We start from the raw sequence: 22,032 nt of genomic DNA on the forward strand, positions 1-22,032 counted from the left end.
GAAATTTAATGTAAAGCTTCTTGAGGATGAACGTTTTGTGCTTACAGTAAAAGAAAAAAAATGGACCGTTTGCAAACGGGTGATGAGGGGGACATTATTGGAAACTGAGAACATTTTAGAGAACAAATAAGTATGACCGCTATAGAAATAGCGAGTGCGCTATGCCAAAGCGACAAGGCAGACGAAAAAGAAATACAAGAAACAAAAAATAAGTTAGAACTGATGGATAAAGAAAACTATAAAGGAGCGGTCATACGCGCACGTGCGGAATGGTTGCGGTTTGGAGAGACGCCGACTAAACGGTCATTGCGCGACGAAAAGCGATATGCAGTAAAGAACGAGATGAAAGAGATAGAGTGCAAGGACGAAATGGCTCGTGACTCTAACACTATTCAATGTGCGCTTGTTGATTATTACGACTGGCTACTAGGTTACGAGTCCCGTGTAGAAGAAGGCCTCGCGGTGAAGTTTTTGGCGCTGATGCCTATCTTAGAGGATGGAGTCAAGTTAGGGCTTGAGGCATCGGTTAGTGCAGCGGAAGCAGAGCGCGCAATCGACGACCTAAGCTCCGGCAAATCACCTGGACTCGATGGTCTGGGCGCAGCGTTTTACGAAGCGTTGAAGTCTGACAATGCGCATATTCTACACAGAGTAATTCAATAAACATATGAAAAGCAGGTGATGCTTCCGTCCTTCCAAAGAAGTGATATCGTCCTGTTTCCGAAGAGTGATGAACCGGTTAAGAGATTGTCAGTCAGAGGGTATACGTCCCACGTCCCATACGTCCCACGCATGTGGACTATAAGATATTCATGAAGGCTCTGGGCAGAAGGCTGCAGAATGTAATAAAAACTATCGTAGGCCAGCACCAAACATGCGGGATTAAAAGACGTGTGATAACGACAAATATTCACGTAGCACGGAGCATATGAGAATGCTGCGATGCATTTGATAAACGTGTAGCCATGTTGCAACTGGACATGGAAAATATATGGAAAACCATATTCTGTTTTGTGTCCTCCAACAGGTGAATGTCGACCGAGTGCTCTTGGAAGGTGTCGATATGGCATATGCCGGTTGTACGGCCAACATTATTGTTAACAGGCAACTGAGTGACAGTGTTGCGGTTCGTTCTTCCATGACCAAAGTGTGCCCATTGTCTCCACTGTTGCTTGCGCTGTCTCTGAAATCTTTTTGCCTGAAAATTATAGCAAAAAAAAGTGCGGGGCTTCACGATGTTGTCCACTGAAGTTAAAGTACTTTCATATACGGATGATATCGCCATTTTTTTCGAAGATAGGGGAAGTCCAACTGAAGCTGCGAAGGACGCAACCAGGTTTTGCTAAGTTGCCGGAAGAAGAAAAACTGGGAAATGTGTTTTGGCTTCTGGCACAGCAAATGCGATTATGCGCCTGTAGTGTTCGAGAGCGTTCAGTGGGCAACCTAACGTGTCAAATACTTGGGAGTACCGTTAGACCACTATCGAGAACCTGCATTGCACTGGGAAGCGGAAACTGAGCGCACACGCGAATGTACTACGCACAAATGGGGTGGCCGTGATCTTTCAATTTTGCTCGGGCTACAGCATGTAACCTCTTTCTGGTGGCCAAGCTGTGGTATGTGCTCCAGGCACTCTGTATATGTCACGGACCAACGTGCAGAGATTTCACCGAGTTTTCGCAGTGTTCATTTGGGGTCGAGTTGGCAGAGGACAAGTCGCACAACTCTCTTTCGATCCGTGGGAAAGGGGGGCCTATGTCCGGTTCATTTGTTTCTGAGGCAATTCGTTGCAAGATTTATGTTCCTCCGAGACCAAAAAAGATGCATTCCTGCATACGGTAATGCAAATTTGGCTGAAAGAAGCACTGCCTGAATACTTTGCATAATGCAGCCCTGTGAAACACGTGCGCGTGCGGGGCTTTCTTTGGTAGGTTGTGCGCGCTTTTCAGTGTTTGAAAGTTCGCTTTTATGCGCAGTATCTTGCTGATGTTAGAAGGAAACAACTTTTTAAAGACCTCATTGACACTATGTTGCCTATACCTGTGTACTGTTCGATATATTGTGTTGGCTCTGAAAGGAACGTACTGAAGAGAGTGAAAAAGATGTCAGTGCGACCCCCAATGAAATCTTTCTTCTTTCAGCTGCACACTGACACACTGCCCGTGAAGCCATGGCTTCAAGAGAAGGGAATATTTGTCCCATGGTCCAAAAACGGTCTCATCTGTAGAAAACCCGAAACGATAGATGACGTTCCTTCACTGCACAGACACTGTATTTCAATGGGACGTCCGCAATGAACAAGAAAACAGCAGCTTGCGATATCGCCTTACGGCATACGACTTTTATCAATAGAGAGCGGATACGAAGTGCCGTTGGACATGTTTATGCTTGTCAGCATACACAGTATATGAAAAAACTGAACGGCATTTAGGCATGCAGATGAGACTAGTCTCCCTGTACGAGAGTATTTTATTGAAAGCGTGTCTTATATAAAAGATGTGTTTCAGGCTCAAGAAGAACAGCCAGAGTGGCTCCCATTAATGGACGACCTTGCTCAACTGAAACGCTTTTAATCCTTTGGTGTGAGCTGACCAGTGCACCGCTCGCATATTTTATTTGTAAAGTGATATAAGTGTTTTGCATGTCTTACATTGTATTATGTACCAAGAAGGTAATAAAGAAAAAGATATCGTTTGGGCGCCGGGTGTGGCAGATGGACTCGGGGCCCTGTAGCCGCCCGTACGTCCCGGCTCGACGCGGATCGCTCTAACGACGTCAGTGGCATGGATAGACCATCACCATGTCCGCTATACCCGAGATACTTTTAACCGAAACTCCTATATAACATGTGACAGGACGCCAGACGCTCTGGACACCTGGACCAAAGCAAGAAGGTCAGTCCAGAGGTAATACCCGCGTCGCGAGCTCTATCCAGACAGACGCACTTTTTCTTATTCTTTTCTTTTTCTCTTTCTCCTCACGTCGATGTAACGACGAAGACAGTGGCTCCAGTCTGGTATTACGAGAATGTGATGAAGTTCTTTACAAGAGATGATGTTAATGCCATAGCATGACGACGACGTAACGAGAATTGTACTACGACTGTGCGACGATTATGGCGTGACAAGAGTGGGATGACGAAGTTAGAATGACGACGAAAGAATAAATGCGACGGAAACACGACAAAGTTAAGCAGACGAATGCACGTCGACAACGGTATGGCAACGGCTTAATGGCGACGTGGCTTGAGAATGCTATGGGGAGTATAGTGTTGATACAGCAGAAAAAACGGGGGATTCTTTAAAAAATAACTTATCAGAGACAGGCTACCAGACGTCGTACTTTGAGCGATACCATACCGTTTAATTCTGCATCCGTCAGCTGAGCTGTCCGGATCGTGCGGTCATAGCCTCTCCCGGGGTCGCGACAGCGGCCACTTTTCGTCGCGGAAACAGGATCACTGACGAAGATAACGATTATCCGTTTATTTTGCCTCATCTGCCGAAAGGACGAGTAGCATTTGATGCTGCGTTGTTACACGGTGATGTATGTGCGAGACCATACAAGGCAGAAGATCTTAGAGACGCCCTACTGCAGATGGGACTGCTGCCTGACGGGCTATGCATAGGGGCGTACCAAATAAACCACGTCTGGGCGGTGACCCTGACTAATGCCACTGCCACGAAACGCCTTATGGCCCTCTAAGAACGGCAAGTGAAGGGACGATGGTTTGCCATCGTGGACCCTGAGAACCAGCAGGTGGGGCTTAGGCTTCACTCGATGCTGTATGGCGTTGCAGACGAGGACATACGGACGGTGTTCATGGCTGTCAGCAAGGTGTAGGAGGTAAGCCGGGAAAGGTGGCATATTGATGGCATGGGCGACAAGACGTTGACCACCAGGACTGTGCTCCTCAAGCTAAAAAGCGGCGTCAAAATGGATGACCTTTCTTATCATGTCTGCCTAGGTGGATAGTTGGCCTTGGTTGTCGTCCCCGGTCGACCCATGCAGTGCCTGCTCTGCCAAGGCAAGGAACACGTCCACCGCGAGTGTAAAGTCCCGCGCTGTTCTCGCTGCAGATGTTTCGGTCATGTTGACGCTGACTGCGTTAAATGCTATGCCGCCGTGACAGGCCCAGCAGTGAGTGACCTGGCCGCAGAGCACGTCATGGACGTTTTCTAGACGGATGACGCCACTAAAGGCACCGCAGACCTGGTAGCGAAATCGAGAGTAAACGAGACGTCTACTGTCGGCGAAGAAGGCACGGTTGCTGAGGGTACTCAGAAGCCTAGTGGGAAGGCACAGGTCACGGCTGCTGTGGGCTGGGCGACGAGGACCATTAGTGAAGACCCGCCCGACAACGGCACTGCAGCAGGAGGAGGCCGTCCAAGACGGCCACCGCACTGAGACACTTGGTGCGCCGAGCAAACCCCCTCACGACATGACCAAGGACCGGGACGAGGGAGCGACCAGCACCAGCTAGGGGCCGCCGACAAAGACGCCTCTTGGGAGGCGGATGAGCTTGAAATCAAAGCCGAATGCAAAGCCTGAAAGAAAGCCAGTGGGAAAAGCGCCACCGGCAAACAATGCCGGGAAGCCGGAAGGCCCCGGAGGCGGCTTGCCGAGGGCTGGTCGTGAGCGGTAGGCACCATGATTCGGGCCTACTTTTCTCGTTAGTTGAAGATGGCTGAAATACCCTCCCTTATTGTTGTCACACGAAACGTGCGACGGATGGCGGCTAGTCGTAGGCAATGTCAGGTCCTACGGTTGTTAACTGGCCATGAGATAGACGTACTAGCCGATGTTCAATGCAGATCTTCTGGACCGGATGCCGCGGTTGAGTGATGGAGCTAAGGAGCGATTAGAAGCGAAGATAATGGAGAGGGAAGTCGAAAAGGCAATCGACGATTTGATCTTGGGCAAGTCACCGGGACCAAATGGACACAGCGATGCGTTATATAAGGCTTTTAAAGGAGAACTCGCCACTTTATTAGCAGAAGAGAGAGAGAGAGAATGAAGAGATAAGGCAGGGAGGTTAACCAGATATCAGTCTCCGGTTTGCTGCCCTACACTGGGGATGGGGGATAGGGATTAGAAAGATGAGAGAGAGGAAAACGCTAAAACATACACGCGCACATGGAGATACACATACACAAATGGTGTTCCAGGTAAAGGGGCTCGCAAAGGCCGGCAGATCGCAAAAAGCGCAATAGCGCTTGCACGGCCTTTTTCGGTGACGTTAGCTCCCTGCGATGGTGTAGAATTCTTTTTTCCGATAGCGGTTGGTCGTCCAGTTGGTCAAGTTCGTGGCGAAGGCAGTCCCTCTATGGACTGTACTGCGGGCAGGCGCACAAAATACGGCCAATTGATTCTTCACGGCCGCAGTGGTCACAGGTTGGGGTGTCGGTCATTCCTATGCGGAACTCATAGGCTTTGGTTGGGCGTTGCCTCAACTGTGGTTGGGCGTTACCTCAGCCGCGCTCGATGCAAAAGCGTGGCGTCTCCATGGCGAATCTATGATGGCGCTCGAATCAAGTGAGTACAGTCACGTATATCTGAAAAGGGGGTCATTCCATCGCAACGCGGTGCACTGCCGAGCAAGTAGGCGGAACTTCCATGCTGCCTCAGTTCTCAAAAGTGGAATTGGGACGTGGGGCTCCTCAGTATGAGCTGAACGGGCAGCTTTATCGGCCCGTTCATTGCCGATAATGCCGCAGTGACTTGGAAGCCATTGGAAAGTTATCTTATGGCCTGCATAACTTATAGGATGTGACGTATCTGTAATGGGAAATATTAGCCGTTCGTGCGGTCCGCGTCGTAAAGGTGATAGTAGAGACTGCAGTGCCACCTTAGAATCGCAGAATATCGTTCACTTGTGTGGCTGTTCACTACCAATGTGGTATAAAGTTTGTAAATAGGGATAAGGTACCTCAGAAAGGCTGGCCAACGTTTCGATAGGAGGACCTATCTTCGTCAAAGGTGGCCTCGTCATCCTCGGCATGTTAGTTTTAAAGGGTTAGTGCAGTGACGTGACGTTCGGTTGTTGTCGCTGGCAGCTGGTTTTGAAGGGAGAGACTTCACAGGTAACGAGTGCGGTCGTCCGACGTCTGTGAGCTTCGTTCCCAAGACGAGGGGAGAAGAGCGGGAGAGTGAGAACGCGGGGAGAAAAGAAAAGAAAAGCAGAAAAAAAGAGAGAAGGGACAAGAAAGAGGAAAGAAAAATTAAGAAAGGTGGAGACCTAGGAGCGCGTTGGGGAGGCGAGTGGTTAGGAAGCATTCAGGGGTGCCGTTGGCGACATGTTCTTGTGGCATTAGAAGAGCCGGTCAGGTGGTCAGTGCGCGAGTAACACAAAATACAAAAAAAGATGGGTTGAAAGAGTGGCTGGAGTAGCATAGCAGCAATACGTCGAGTAATTTTGAAGTAGTTAAGATGGCGACGAGGAGTCTGCGGTGCAACGTATGGGGTGACTGAAAAGCAGCGGCATGGTCTTTTAAGGGGCATTGCCCCAGTCGCTCAACGTAGGTGTCGTTACGGCGGCATCCGGAAATGGCGATACCCTGGTTTGAGGCGCCTAAAAAGGCACATTGACTTCGGAATGCGTTAGTGAGGGTGTTTCAAAAAATATATTAAAGAAAGGGAAAAGAGAGGGGGGAGGAACCGAAACCGGAATAACAAATAGGAGGGTGACGTGGGCAGAAGCGGGCGGGGGCAAGTGTACATGAGAGAGGGGGGTCGTACAGTTGATATAAACGTAAAAACCTGAGAGAGTATGATAAATTGAGTAGTAGGCAGGAAAAAATTTTTGAAATGGAAGAGTAGGTGAGGTTAAGAGTTAAGATTAGCTGGTGGCAGAATGTGTTTTGCGTCTTGGTTGATGATATGAGAATTTCAGATTTAAGTTACCGCTTTTAAGGATTCTAACTTGCCACGTGCCATATTAATTCCCGTCGGGTGTAGGCAATTAAACTTGTGTATGAGGTATGATTCAGTATATTTCCTATCGCGAGGGGAACGGAAAATTTTTTGTGGTATATAGAGCCTTGCTTTGTGAAATATATGACAATGTTCATTAAAGTGGCTGGCTACTACTTTAGTTAAATTGTGTTTTGTGTCCGCGCGCTGATCGTCGAGTCTTGTATGAATTTGTTGTCCAGTCTCACCTATGTATTGTTTGCTACAAGCAGCGCATTCTAGACAGTAGACTACGTTGCTTGATGTGCAGGTGAAAGCCCAAGTTACCTTGTGTGCGTAATTCGACGCTTTACTTTTTACTGTAGTAGTAGACTGAACATGTTGGCTTGCAGAGCACCTGGGGCGGCCTCAGGGACTGGTTCCCAACTTCCTCTTTGTCTTTAGTTTGGCGTGCACAAGAACATCTTTAAATTTAGTGTTGCATCTGTAGGCTATACTCTATACTATACTGTAGGATCGGGAAAAATCTTAAGTTTCTGGTTGCTGGGGAGAATTGGGTAGTATTTACTGAGGATGTTATTCACGTTTGGGAGTGCGTTTGAGAATTTAGTAGTAAGGAGAGGCGTTGTTGTTCTTATGATCCTCGGGCGAGTATTGAAGACCTCGGCTCGATCAAGTTTGGTTGCAGCGGTGTAGGCTGTTTGAAGGTCCCCGTTTGGGTGGTTTCTGTTTGATAGCGTTTCTTTAAGGTGATCGAGTCTATCTATGTACTCTTGGTTTTCAAAGCAAATGCGACGTAGCCGTGTGGCTTAGCCTTTAAAGATGCCTTGTTTGCAATGTCTGCGATGGTTGCTGGCGATGGTGCTGTTGTTTGTCGAAAGGTTTCCTATAGAGCGTTCTCTTTAGGTCCCCATTGTCAATGTATATTGTTGTGTCCAGAAAGTTTATGCGCTCAGTTGAGGATTCCAATGTGAATTTTATTGTTGGGTGAAAGGAGTTTAGAAATGCTACATACTTATCTAGACTGTCTTGGCCATGTCCCCATTTTATGAGTATGTCGTCTATGTATCGTAGGTATGAGTGGGGTTTGTCAGTGCAGCGCCATATAATATCTCTTTCTAGAATGCCCATAAATATGTTCGCGTAGGTTGGTACAAAAGGCGTGCCCATGCTTGTACCATGTAGGTAGTAACTCTCCTCAAATTCGAAGCAGTTATGTGTTAGAACTAATTCAAGGAGAGACAAGTAGACTTCAGTAGAGTTTTATGCATTGTGTTTAGACAGCGTTTGTTTTATCGAAGATAAACCATCAGAGATTGGAATGTTGCTGTACAGCGCCGTGACGTCTAGTCTTGGGAGAATTGTGTTGTGGGGTAGTGTGCCTTTAGCATTAATGTCCTCTATAATTCTCAGCAGGTGGGGCGTATCCTGTACAATTGACGGAAGTGCTTTTCGCAAGTCACCAAGGTAGTGGTTAACCAATATGGAGATGCTGTCTGTCGGGGTGTTGTTGTTTGATACTATCGGGCGGCCTGGTATAATAGCAGTGTATAGTTCAGCGGTTGGAATTTTGAGAATTTTTGGAAGGAGGTAAACACGCCCGGCAGTTTTGTCGCTTGGTTTAAGAAATTTGTACATTAACAATGTAATTAAGGGCAGTAAAGAGCGCTGCAAGCTCTGCTGCCGTCGATGTTGTCGCGTGAGTCGTCTTAAATTTGATTGTTGTGACTGTCGCTAGTATCGCGATTGCGACCGCGGAGCTGTTTGGCAAGACAGATCGATCAGTGCAGATATGGGTAGAGTCACGGTAGCTCTAGTACAAAAATAGTAGCGTGAGCTGTTTAAGGGCTGATGATGATAGATCAGCTTTTTTCGTGACGCCAGTTATTGTGAGAATGATTTTTGGCTTAGTGAGGCACCATGGAGGAACCGAAGGTCTCGCAGCCGGAGTGAAACAAGTTGGCAATGATTCATCATGTGCGGGAATTGTTTGGCTGAAAGATGTGCGGGGTCTGTCCGCTGGTAGATAGGCTAAGTGGTGACGAGGAGTCCTGGTTAGATGCCTTATATGGGTCCTGAGCACTTCAACTTTAATGTGGGTCTTGACAAAGTGGTATCTAGCCATTGCTATCGTAGCCGCTGTTGACGCACTCCGAGGCAGGCCTAGACAGATCCGGAGCGCTTGAGCCTGAGCAATTTGTATTGTACGTAGATTCGCTTTACCTGTGTCGGCTATTGCTGGCAAGTTGTATCGCAGAAAGCCTAGAAAAAGTATCCTGGACAGTTGTAACATGGCACTTGTCGACATTCCCCAAGTGTTGCCAGTGAAAAACTTGAACAGGTGGCAGATGCATGTCAACCGTTTTTTGGCGTATGATACGTGAGGGCTCCAAGTCCCTGTCGATTTTGACTCCTAGAAACTTGCACGATCGAACATGTGGTATTATTTGGCCATTTATCATTAGGCTGTAGTTTGTCATGGGTATGCGCGTAAATGACACTAGTGCGCGTTTCTCGGTGGAAATTTCCAGGCCTCGATAACGGAGGTAGATAGCAGTTTGGTTGGCGGCTGTCTGAATTCTCCCTCACAACTGTAGGCGTGTTACTGCAGACGTCCATATGCAGATGTCATCCGCGTACATTGATAACGTGACTGTGCTTGGCACGTGCTCAATGCAAGCATTTATAGTTAGATTAAATAACACCGGACTAAGTACACCGCCCTGGGGGACGCCACGGCAGGTATAGCGTAGAGAAGTATGGCCTTCCTCGGTGCTTACAAAAAAGGATCGCATGGAGAGATAGCTCCGTAGCAATTGAAACATCCGACCACCCACTCCTACCTACGTCTGCGAGAGCAGAGAGGATGGCTTCAATCGTAACGTTGTCATATGCCCCTTTGACGTCGATGAACCAAGAAGCGCAGAGATGCTTACGACATTTCTCATGCTGAATGTAGGTGACCAGGTCGACGACGTTATCGATCGATGTTCGGCCACGTCGAAAGCCCGTCATGGCATCTGTGTAGGTGTTGTGATACTCCCAAGTACCACTCCAGGCGTCCTAGGACCATCCTCTCCATTACTTTGCCCACACAGCTTGCCAAAGCGATCGAGCGATATGGCGAGAGTTCCAACGGCAACTTGCCAGGCTTCAGCAGTGGAACAAGGCGACTTGTCTTCCAGCTTATTGGTAGCGTGCCATCTCCCCAACATTGATTGTACGACTCCAGGAGAGCACCTCTCGCTCGCTCACACAGGTGACAGAGAGCTCGGTAGGAAATTCCGTCAGGTCTTGGCACTGATGCACGGCCACACAGAGCTAATGCTGCCTTAAGTTCGTGGATTGTAATGGTAGATCCATGCGGTGATCACGTGGTGGCGGACAACTACTTGAAGGCGTTGGAATGTTGGGCGATGTGAGTTGGCCGGATAATCTGGCGCAGAAATCCTCTACCACGTCAATCTCCGGTTTTTTTTGGGAGAGGGCAAGAGCCTTGAATGGAAACCGCTGTACGGGGTGTGTCCGGAGACCGCACACTGTTCTCCATAGTTGCGATAAAGGCTTGCGTGGATGTAGCGACTCACAGAAGGCAGTCCAACGTTGCGATTCGAGCTTGTCTAACCGGCGTTTGTGTGCGTCTGGCGGTCCGTAAATCGTCCATTCTCTTCGTACGTCAGCATTTAGTTAAGCACGTTGTCGGATTGCTCGAAGTCGTTGTAGTTCCACATCAAATTCCATGTGTTTCGAAGAGCCTCTGAGAGTGAGCATAGTCTTTTTCTGCGCCCTCTTGATTGCATCTTCCAAGTCGAAAGATGGATTGGCGTCGGAGTGTTCTTCCATCACAGACTGAAATTTAGACCAGTCCACTCTATGGATCGTATCTCGTACTTTGGAGGGGGACAATCCTCTGATGTTGACGTATGTGGGGATATGGTCGCTCTTGCGCGTCTCTATGTCTGCAAACCACCCAGCACGTCTGACAAGGCTTCGTGAGACAAAAGCCAAGTCAAGACAGCTGCTATATGTGGAACCACGTAGAAACGTAGGGCTTCCATCATTGAACAGCCAAAGTTCATTACTGGAGGCGAAAGATACCAGAGCTCTGCCTCTCGCGTTGACCTTGGAACTTACTTCCCCAGAGTGTACGATGGGCGTTAAAATCTCCAATAAGGACCCAGGAACAGGGAATTGAGAATAGGTTGTCTCGTAGTCTTTTGTGACCAAATCGAATTGACGGAGATCCGTCGGCGCTCACAAAAGTAAACGTAAAATTCTTTTTCCTGAGTGTTAGGCATACATATTATCTTCGTTAGGTGGCACAGGCTGATGAATGTAAGTGAGGTCATGGCTAATAAACACCAGAACCTTACTGTTTTCACCAACAGTTGACGACATAAACAATTCATATCCGGAAAGCTTGACCATGTTGGATAAGTTCGGCTCGCAAATGATGATAATGGGAAACATATTGGCATACACGAAGCGATGGAAATCCGAAATGCGCGCTGAGGCCGCGCATATTCCACTGAAGAATGGCTGCTTGTCCGACCTCATCCCTGAAAGACAGTGGCTGGGGAGCCATGAACTACTCAAGGGTTGCCAGCACCGGACTCTGAGCGTTCAGCACTTGAAGCGCACTTCTGGCAGACGGTGTGTGCATGTTGTGTAGCAACACGCGAATGGAATTCATTAAAGGCCTAATAAGTGCTATCACTTGCTCATCTGTTTTGCGCTACTTCTCGGATACAGCACCTTGCTGTACTGGGGGCGGCTTCTTCTGCGGTTCTTCTGCGGTTCTTCTGCCGGCGGTGTACGTGGAAGTGACGGCCATTCCTTTGTAGAGAGATCTGGCAGCTTTCTCCCTCCCAACATCTGTGTTTGGGGTGCTGTAAGCTTCCGCTGATGGTGCTGCTTGACGAGTTGAATTTTCTTGAAAAGTTGATATTCTCCGTCGGGTAGTCCTTTGACGGTGACATCGTCTTCACCGCACTTTCACCGCAGGCTCTTTGTGGTTGGAGTTGTCTCTCACCGTTTGTTTAAGAATGGTCATCTCTTTCTTGATCCAGGGACAGTCTTTGGAAAAGGCGCAGTCATCACCCTGACAGTTAGGACACTTCAACATGGTTGCACGGCAGTTGTCTTCTGAGTGGCGTTGGGTGCATCGAGGGCGCACGGCGGAATTTCTGCAAACACCTTTCACATGGCCAATCTTCTGACAATTGAAGCATTGCATTGGTCTTGGAATAAATTGTCGAACCTGGTGACGAAAGTGGCCAACCTTCACGTGGGATGGAAGACAGTCACCTTTGAACGTTATCCTCACACAACGTGTGTTACCGAGGTGACTAACATGCACAATGACTTGCTGGTTTTATGAGAAGTGGGAGGTCTGCGCTGCGTTAGGTATTTCATTGTCAATGTCATAGCTGACTCATGTTATTGTGGCACCATTCTCTGGCACGATGGAGCGGACCTTGATGTTACTCAGCTGCGTTACATGTTGTAGTATGTTCAGCGCGCTCGGGTTCATCACATCGATTGCCAGGATGTTTCGCCTAGCGTTTATCCTGACTTCCTTGATCTCGTTCGGCCCGGTGTTCTCTAGATATACGGAGAGTGCTTGCCCGTTGAGGACGCGTAGGTTGTCAGTAGCGTTCTGTGGCACAAACAGGATGGAGTGAGGCCATTGTTGAGGTGCAGTTTTCACGATGTTGGTGCTGGATGCCGAAGATCCGTTGAGAATTCTTCGTTTGGCTTTGCAGTACTGGGCAAGTCGAAAGCTGTCTTCCGAGGACTCGTCACCTGATACGTAGTACAGCTCTGTGTCCTCGTTATCACGCGATGCATTTCCTCGCTTCCTCGACCTGATGTCCGCGGGTGAACGGGCACCGTGATGGTCCTTGGGGTGCTGTACATCCAACACCGCGATGTAGGGGGCGGTACACCCCACAAGTGCAGTGAAAACTCCAGAAAAGCACGGAGACGGGCGAACTGTGTTCCACAAGAGAAGCACTTCGTCTTCTTCCTCTTCTTATTAGCAGAAGTATTTAATGAAGCGGACGAGCAGAAATCATTATCATCTTCTTTTGGGAAAGCGCGCACTATTCTAATACCTAAAAACGATAAAATAGACAAACTGTTATTGTATCATCCTGTAGGCCCATATCACTAACAAACGTTGATAACAAGATAGTTATGAAGATTTTAGCGACCAGACTTCAAGGCTTCATCGAAGAAATCGTCGCAGACTATCAAACTTGAGCCATCAATGGGCGATCTCTTTTTTCGAACATACGTAAGATGCGGTGTGTGCTCGAGTGCTGTGACGTTACCGGTGGCGGCGTTGCAGTCCTGCAGCTTGATCTTGAGAAAGCGTTCAATTGTGTCACTCACGTTATTTTGTTCACCATCTTGGATCATGTTAATGTCGGTTCCATCATCACTGAGGGCGTGGCCTTGGCGTACCATAACTGCACTACTAGGTTAATTGTTATTAAATCTCTGGGGGCCCCCGTTAACATCATGTAGTCTGTGCGCCAAGGCTGTCCCCTCAGTCCTGTGTTATTTGCTATCTACCCAGAAGCAATATATGTGGCCATTACTGCAAAGATAATATACGTGGTTTTAGATGAGCAGACACTGAAGTGAAGCTGCTAGCGTATGCTGTCGACGCTGCAGTGTGTGTTGCACAGACAAACGAAGTGTAACCTAAACAGTAGCTGTAGTAAAACATTTCTGTGACGGCACGGGTAGCAGAGTAAATTGGGGTAAATCCCTTAGGCAGTGGCACGGGGAGTGTTTTTTGGCACTGGACTACTTCGCGAACGTCAACTGGGTGAAAACTCCGACGAGGTATCTTGATGTTCCCCTCGACAGGTACAAGAGCAGTGACGAGTACTGGAGGAACTAAACTAATGAAACGAAAGAAAGCGGACAGATGGACAAGCACTAACCTGTATATTTTTGCAAGAGCGAAAATTTGTAATATATTTTTATAGCGTAGTTATATTAGGTTATGCAATGTTGTATTGTTCTAGAGAAAATGTGCAAAGGCTGCAAAGAGTGTTTGCTGTCTTCATCTGGGGTTCAGCATAGGAGAGATGTAGCCGAACAAATTTGTTCAGAAGAGTGAAGGAAGGGGTGGTGGGCTTGGGGCGCATCTTTTTGTTCGACAACTTGTCAACCGGCATTGTTTTTTCGTGGTGTGTGCGATCCTTTTCTGCGCACCGTATGTCAGCTCAGGTTGAGCGACACATTGCTAGCGCATGTTAGTACGGTTAGCATGACCGGAACACTTCGTGGTAATTTTAAGGAAGTGGTCGACAGTGCGGGTTTCTTTCAGTCCGTTTTCAAACGATTATCTTTGTCAAATGAAAAGAAAAACACTGTATAAAGATGCGTGCGGCATTGTTTTCCCAGTGCCGTTATACAGAGCCATATACAGTGGTTAAAGCTCCACACCGGAACGCTCTTTGTGAAGACGTTTGTGGAAGAACGAGGCTGTCTTGTGCCGTTGGGATCACACTGCTTGATCTGCAAGAAGCCGGAGACCACAGATCATCTTTTCTTGCATTGCTGGGTTGTGGTTCTCTTATGGGACGTGTTAAAGCGAACGCTGAAGAAAGAGTTACTGGGGGACCCCCAAGGGATTAGGTATCTGCCAATTAAAGATGGAGACGGAGTTCCATGTGACTTTATTATGTTGAATGCTCTCCGCTGTATATGGCGGACTCGCATGGCGGGGTAAGAGGGCGATGCCGACGCCCGGCCCGTGCGTAGATATTTCAGTGCGTATGTCCCTATTTATTGAACTGCAGAAAATGCAAGCTTGTGCACCGGATTTCCTGTCGAGGCTCGAACTTCTGACAGCCATGAAGGAATTTTAATTTGACAACGTGAGCCCTATGCGGAAGGACGGCTTTGTCGCCCCTTTTCGGCCTTTGCTTTATTTTTCCTTTGCCAGAGGCTGGCATTTGTGACATGCGTGTGAAATTTGTGTGTGCGATGTTATATCGAAGACCGGAAATAAACTAAAAAACATACCGTTTGCGCGCCGGCGGTGGCAGGTGGACTCGGGGCCGTGTACCCGCCCGTCCATCCCGGCTCGACGCGGATCGCTCTGACGACATCTGCGGCACAGATAGCACATCACCGTGTCTGCTATACCCGAGATACTCTTAACCGAAACTCGTATACAACATGTGACAGGACGCCAGACGCTCTGGACGCCTGGACCAACGCGAAAACGTCAATCCAGGGCTAATACCCACGTCGCGAGCTCGATCCCCACAGACGGACTTTTTCTTATTCTTTTTTTCTCTTTCTCCTCACGTGGATGTAACGACGAAGACGGTGGCTCCATTCCGGTATTACGAGAATGTGATGAAGCTTTTTAGTAAAGATGATGTTAATGCGACAGCGCGACGACGGCGTAACGAGGATTGTACTACGACTGTGCGACGATCATGGCGTCACAAGAGTGGCATGACGAAGTTAGAATGACGACGAAAGAACAAACGCGACGGAAAGACGACAAAGTTAAGATGACGAATGCACGTCGACAATGGTATGGCGACGACGTAATGGCGACGTAGCTTGAGAATGGTATGGGAAGTATTTACTTATTTATTTATGCATTTATTCATTTATTTATTAGTATTACCCTGAGGGGCCAGAGGCATTACAGAGGGGAGTGGAACACACTGGAAGAAAGACACGATACAGGTTTTGTTCTGTTAATACAATGCTAGCTAAAAAGAGGAGAGAAAAGCGGGAAGCAACAAAAATTCAAGCAATTGACTGATAACAAATACAATTACATACTTGCTTAGTTACATTGCAATACACTTGCGTTTAAAAAATTATGAAACTGGCAATAGTGATCATTGGATGTGTCTTATCCGGGAAGGTGGTTCCTATCCGGTGAAGTGCGGGGTACAAATGATTGATAACATGTTTGCGTCAAGCACGATAATATACGCACCTTTTGTGCATGATCGAAACGAGAGGAAATGTATGATGGAGGAAGAATAAGGTCATTTTGCCGGTCGGGAGTGTAGTATCTTTTGTGGAAGAGACACAGGCGAAAAAACTTGCGGTGGTAGGCGAATGACGCGACCTGTAGAGACCTGTAGATTAGAGTGATACTGGTAGTACGACTGTAGCTTCTTAGAATAAAACGGCCAGAGTTATTTTGGACAAGCTCGAGGGCAGATTTAATATCGGAGTGCTGCGGCCACAGATGGAAGAGGCATATTGAGTTAACTTCGGACTAAAGATTTGTAAAGGAGGAGTTTTAAAGAAACAATAATAGATGAAAAATCGGGCCGGAGGTAACCTAGCTAGCGGTTTGCATTGCTAATTATTTTGCTAATATGAAGCGACCAAGAAAGAGAGGAAGTTAGACACTGAAAGCTAGCCCCCTACCGAGGAATATGGATCCGAATCAGCCTTGCGGTCAGAAGACAGGCGCGAGCAGAATAAGTAGAAAAACACCTGGCCACTAAAAGCAATGTGGTATACACGCATGCAGCCCTATACCCATGGGACCACAACGCCAAAGAACATAGACCTCTGTTAGCTGCTGGAAACTGTAAATAGACCAATAACGTTTTACCTTCCTTCCTCCCTATGTAGACACCTAAGTAGCAATGGATGTCACGGATTCCATTGCGGAATTATCGAGTAGAAAGTGGGGCAAGAAGTTGTACGGTAGACAAGTAATACCTTACATTTCGTTGGGTTGAGTTTCATCAGCCAGATTTTACACCAGTTAGATATACAATTGATATCGTTTTGAAGGGTCGTAACATCATTTTGGTCTATGATTTCTCGGAAGACTACGCAATCATCGGCGAATCAGTGAATGTTAGGGGTCACGCATTGCGGCAAGTCGATCTGTCGACGAAGACAGTGGGTCAACTAGGGTATGACGACAGTGTGATGACGTTATTGAAAAGGATGTTGAGCGATGGCCGTGCGCTGAGCGATGGCAGTAGTGTCAAGACAGCGAATAAACAGGGCAATTTTTTAAGAAATGATAAAACTTACTAGCGACAGCCTATCAGACGTCGTGCGCTGAGCGATGGCAGTAGAGGGCGAAATGTGCGGCAGCCATACTGAACCCTACCGTTCGCGCCCCCGCAGGGGCGTCTGCGTCAGCAGGCATTTGGTGCGTCGCGACACCACGTACCCGAGCAGAAGACGGTTGGACCCTCCCGCGTGTAGCCGTGCGTGTGCATGACTTAGTCATGTATGGGGAAAGGGGGATCCTGGAGGTGGAGCCGATGCTGGGTGTTTGGACCTTTAAGGCCCCCCATAGCGGGTGGAGGGAACACACCTCTTTGGCCTCACATAGACACATAGACGGCATCCATCAAGACGGCTTCACATAGATGGCACCCCCGGACTGACCCTCCCGGGGGAAATTGGCAGTCGCCTTTTCCTGTCCCACTATTCAATCTTTATCCTTTCCTTTCACTATTTTATCTTTTCTGTCTCCTATTTACTTCATTTCATTTCCAAGCTTCCAGGCGGCTAGGGTTAACCATGTGGGCGTGGCCTTCCTTGGCCATGGTTATATGGTTATAGGAGTTACGTATGGCTAGTGGTTTTGAAAACACTCCCGTGTTGGGTTCCATGGTGGGCGGGAAGCTTTGCTGCCGAATGTATATGTAATTTCATGGATAGAACCCCCTCTTGAGCAAAACGTGATCGGAGGCCGAAAAGGCACTGGACCGAGGTAATGAACTTCAATAAACCTAGTGATAAGCCTAGTGATAGCTTCACAAAGTTTTCTGTCATCACGTCTGAAACTGAACAAAAGATTCAAGAAATGTCCCCCTTCCTCATAGCGAAAGCACTTAAGGAGTGTATTAGTGAGACCTACAAAGCCAACAAAATGAATTCTGGAGACCGCTTGCTCGAAGTTATGACGGTTGAGCATAGCTGGCAGATTAAGAAACTTGAGAAGATCGGCAAGAACAGTGTGTCTGTCTCGCCACATCGTACATTGAACTACGCGACGGGTGTTATTTCAGATACAGAACTTCTAAACTGCCCAGACGCGGAAATCGAAGAAGCCTTGAGAGATCAGGGTGTTCTATCGGCATGACGAATAAAATTTAAAAAAAATGACAATGAAATTCCGACCATGCACATTGTGCTGACCTTCAACTCCAAAAGGCTCCAAAGTGCCGTTAAGGCGGCTTACCTGTACCTTAGAGTAAGACCATATTTGCAAAATCCCCGACGGTGCTTTCGGTGTCAGAAATATGGGCACGGATCCCAGTCATGTCGTAGAAGGGCAACCTGTGCTAAATGTAGTCAACCAGACCATCGTGATGAAACGTGCCCAAACGAGCTGTGCTGTTCAAACTGCGCGGGTCAGCACGCGGCATTTTCCAGATCTTGTCCTGAGTGGAAAAAAGAAAAAGACGTGATTGCATTGAAGGTACGGGAGAACATATCACGCATTGAAGCCAAAAAGAGAGTCGCGTATCCTGATAGAGGTACTTACGCACAGGCTGCGCATAAAGGTAGTGCGCCGCCAATGGTGTCAGTTGGAACGCACGTGGAGTTGCTGGATAAGGTGTCAGCTCTCCAGCCCTCCTCCTCCAGTGAAAGAACAGATGCTCGTCACAACCCTCTCCCGAAGGGCCCAGAGGCTTCTGCTGAGGCTGACGGCAGTCAGCACGCGGTAGAAGCCACGAAGGTCTCTAAGTCGGTGCGGAAGGACTGCTTTCTTCCCAAGAAGGTGGCCCCTTCACCAAGCTCCATCAACGACGAACGCCCAAAGGGCGATGATATGATGGAAGTGTGTCCGTGGGACACGAATCAAACAAAAGAGAATACATCTGGTAGGCAGACCAAAGTGTCGGGTATTCCCCCTGGAAAACATAACGGGGGTAGACTTCCGGTCACGGCCCCTACCAAGGAGACGTGACCTAAAACGCATTTTAGCTAGCTTTTTGGTCATTTACATATGCCATCTTTGTGGCTTCTTACATAGAATTTCTTCGTGAAGTACCTAATAAACCACGGCATCAAATATGGCTACTATTGTACCGTTGAAGTGCCGTGGTTTAAGAACTAATAATGATGACATTTACGATCTTTTCGAGGATGCTGAGGCTTCTGTTATGTGTTTGCAAGAAACTCATTTGAAAGGTTGCCATAAACAACCTCTGCGTCGATATAGCATCCTTCGTAAGATAGTGAACAGTCGTCAGTCACATCCGGAGGAGTCACTATAGTGGTTGCTCAAAGAGTCCCAGTACGCGAAGTGAAGCTTAACACCAACTTAGAAGCTGTTGCAGTAAAGGTTTATATAGAAAAAATAATAACAGTACGCTCCCTGTACTTACCACCAGTTAAGAATATCACAAGAAAAGAGTTAGAAAATCTTGTGAAAGAAGTTCCAGAACCTTTCCTTTTATTGAGTGATTTTAATGCTCATAACATCTGGGGCAGTAGCCACAAGTATTGACCTATCCTCTGGCACGCCATCACTTGCGAGGTTTTTTTCTTGGGACGTGAGGGAAAACCCAGGTAGCAGCGCCCACTAACCTATAGTACTCAAGCCGATCGACGCGCCTCCAACAATGCCAGCACGAAGACAGAGATGGAAGCTGGGTAAAGCAGATTTTTTTTGAAAGCTCTGAAATGGGAATTGACGATGTCATCGCCCTCAATATTAACGACTTATGTGATGCGATAAGCAAACAAATTTTAGATGCAGCTATAACTCTATAACTCCATATTACTTTCACAAGGGAAGTTTTCACGTAGACCGAAACCGTGGTGGAATGACCTATGTGATAATGCTCGTAGGAAACAAAACTATGCACGGTCTCGACTAAACAGGTACCCAACCTTCGAAAATTTATTGTCCTTTAAACAAAAGCGCAGTGAGGCTAGAAGGGAAAGAAGGATAGCAAAAAAACATCATGGGTGAAATATGTGCGCTCGATAAGCAGTCACACAACAGGTAAATTGGTTTAGAAGAACGTGAGAAAAATTGACGGTGTTCATGCAGAATACACGCTCCCTATATTTGACGAGGAAGCGGATTTTAAAGGGAAAGCGGATATACTTAGCGAGCACTTTACTGGAATTTCGAGTCACGCTCACTACACTCCTGAGTTTCTTAATATAAAGGCCACTGCAGAAAAGAAACATCTTCGGATATCACTGAATAATACTGAGCCATATAACTGTCCTTTTACGAAAACTGAACTCTTCGATGCGATATATTTAGGGAAGAGCCATACAGTAGGTCGGGACAACATGTACGAACATATACAACATGTATGAATCCGTACGACACAAACCTTCACCTCTTCAACAGGTTGCGGGCGGAAGGCTATTTTCGAAAAGCATGGAAGAAGACCATAGTTATACCACTTCTAAAAGCTGGAAAGGCACACTGTGACCCGAACAGTTATCGCCCCATTGCCTTAACCAGCTGTTTAGGAAAAACATTTGAAACAATGGTTAACAAACGGCTTGTGCACCTTTTGGAAAGTAACGGGTTATTTGATGAGTACCCGTGTGGCTTTAGAGCCAATCGCAGTAGAATTGACTAATTAGTCCGGTTAGAAACAAGAATTCGTGAATCTTTCCTCCAAAGGCAACATTGAGTCTCCATTTCCTTTGACTTATCAAAGGCGTATGACACGATGTGGAGCTATGGCGTTTTAATGGACTTGCACAGATAAGGAATAAAAGGGCATATGCTTGGTATAATCAAAAGCTATCTGGAAGACCGAATTTTTCAGGTGATTTTTGGAGCAACCTTCTCCAACTGTTTTATACAGAAGAATGGAGTGTCGCAAGATGGAGTATTAAGCGTTACATAGTGAGGCTCAACTCGATAAATACAGTTATTCCGTCTTCCTTAATATATTCTTTATACGTCGATGACATTCTACTTTGTTGCTCCTCTTGTAATATGGCTATTTGCGAACGCCAATTCCATTTGGGCGTAAACCCTATAGTGCGATGGGCAAACGAAAATGGTTTTGAATTTTGCGCAGAAAACCAATATGCGTACCTTTCAGTCAATATCGAAGGCTCACACCGGACACAACATTACATATTAAAGGACAGCAACTCACAGTAAAGAATCAATACGAATTTCTTGGTTTAATCTTCGACAAGAAGCTCAACTTCAAAGCGCACATCACGTATGTAAAGCAGAAATCTCTCAAATCCATAAATTTAATAAAGCTCCTATTCCACCGATCACGGCGTTCAGATAGACTATGTCTGCTTCGCATATGCAATGCTGTTGTCCGGGCACAATTAGACTAGGGATGTTTTGTGTGCGGCTCAGCTCGAAAGTCGGCATTAGAGGTTCTTGACCCGGTGCTTCATCTTGGACTACGTCTGTGTTCCGGCGCGTTTCGTACGTCTCCAATACAAAGCTTGTATGCAGAAACCAAACAGTTGTCTTTGGAACACAGAAGACTACTTCTTGGAAACATGTGCATAATGAGAATATTGGCCTGTTCAACGCATCCTTGTAGGCAACTATATACAACGCCACGCTCTGAAACACATTTGAGCAACAAACCGGCAATCATTCCTTCCCTTTTTTAGAGCGCAGCTCTTTGGCGTCCGTTCCTGGGTTTCGCGTCGTCGTCGTCGTCGGCGTCGTCGTCGGCCTCGTAACCAGCTCCGCCCCCCTTTCATCCCCCCAGCGCTAGCAGCGACCGACTGATACCGCTGGATGCCGCTGACGCCGCTAGAGAGTCAAGATAACGTGACTGCATAGAACACCGTCGCCGCCATGCAGAAAGAGGAGGAAAGGGTCCCCCCCCCCTGTTCTTGTGTGGCGGATAGCTGGGGTTGACTCACTATCGCCGTCAGCGGCATCAGTCAGTCGCTGCTATCTCTTCCCTCCTCCCTTTATCGTGTTGTCCGCTTGCTGCGCGCGCTTCTGCCCCCATCGTTTGCCGCTGGGTGTACACGCCGCCCCCCTCCGCTTCCGCTTACTGCTGGTTGCTCTCGACGGCGGCGATGAGCCTCCGCTTCGGCGGCGCGAACTGCAGGGTCTTCTCGGCGGCGGCGATGAGCTTCTGCTTCAGCCTCGCTTACTGCTGGTTGCTCTCGACG

Source organism: Dermacentor variabilis, chromosome 4 (genome assembly GCF_050947875.1).
Source record: "Dermacentor variabilis isolate Ectoservices chromosome 4, ASM5094787v1, whole genome shotgun sequence".
Classification (NCBI taxonomy): Eukaryota; Metazoa; Arthropoda; class Arachnida; order Ixodida; family Ixodidae; genus Dermacentor; species Dermacentor variabilis.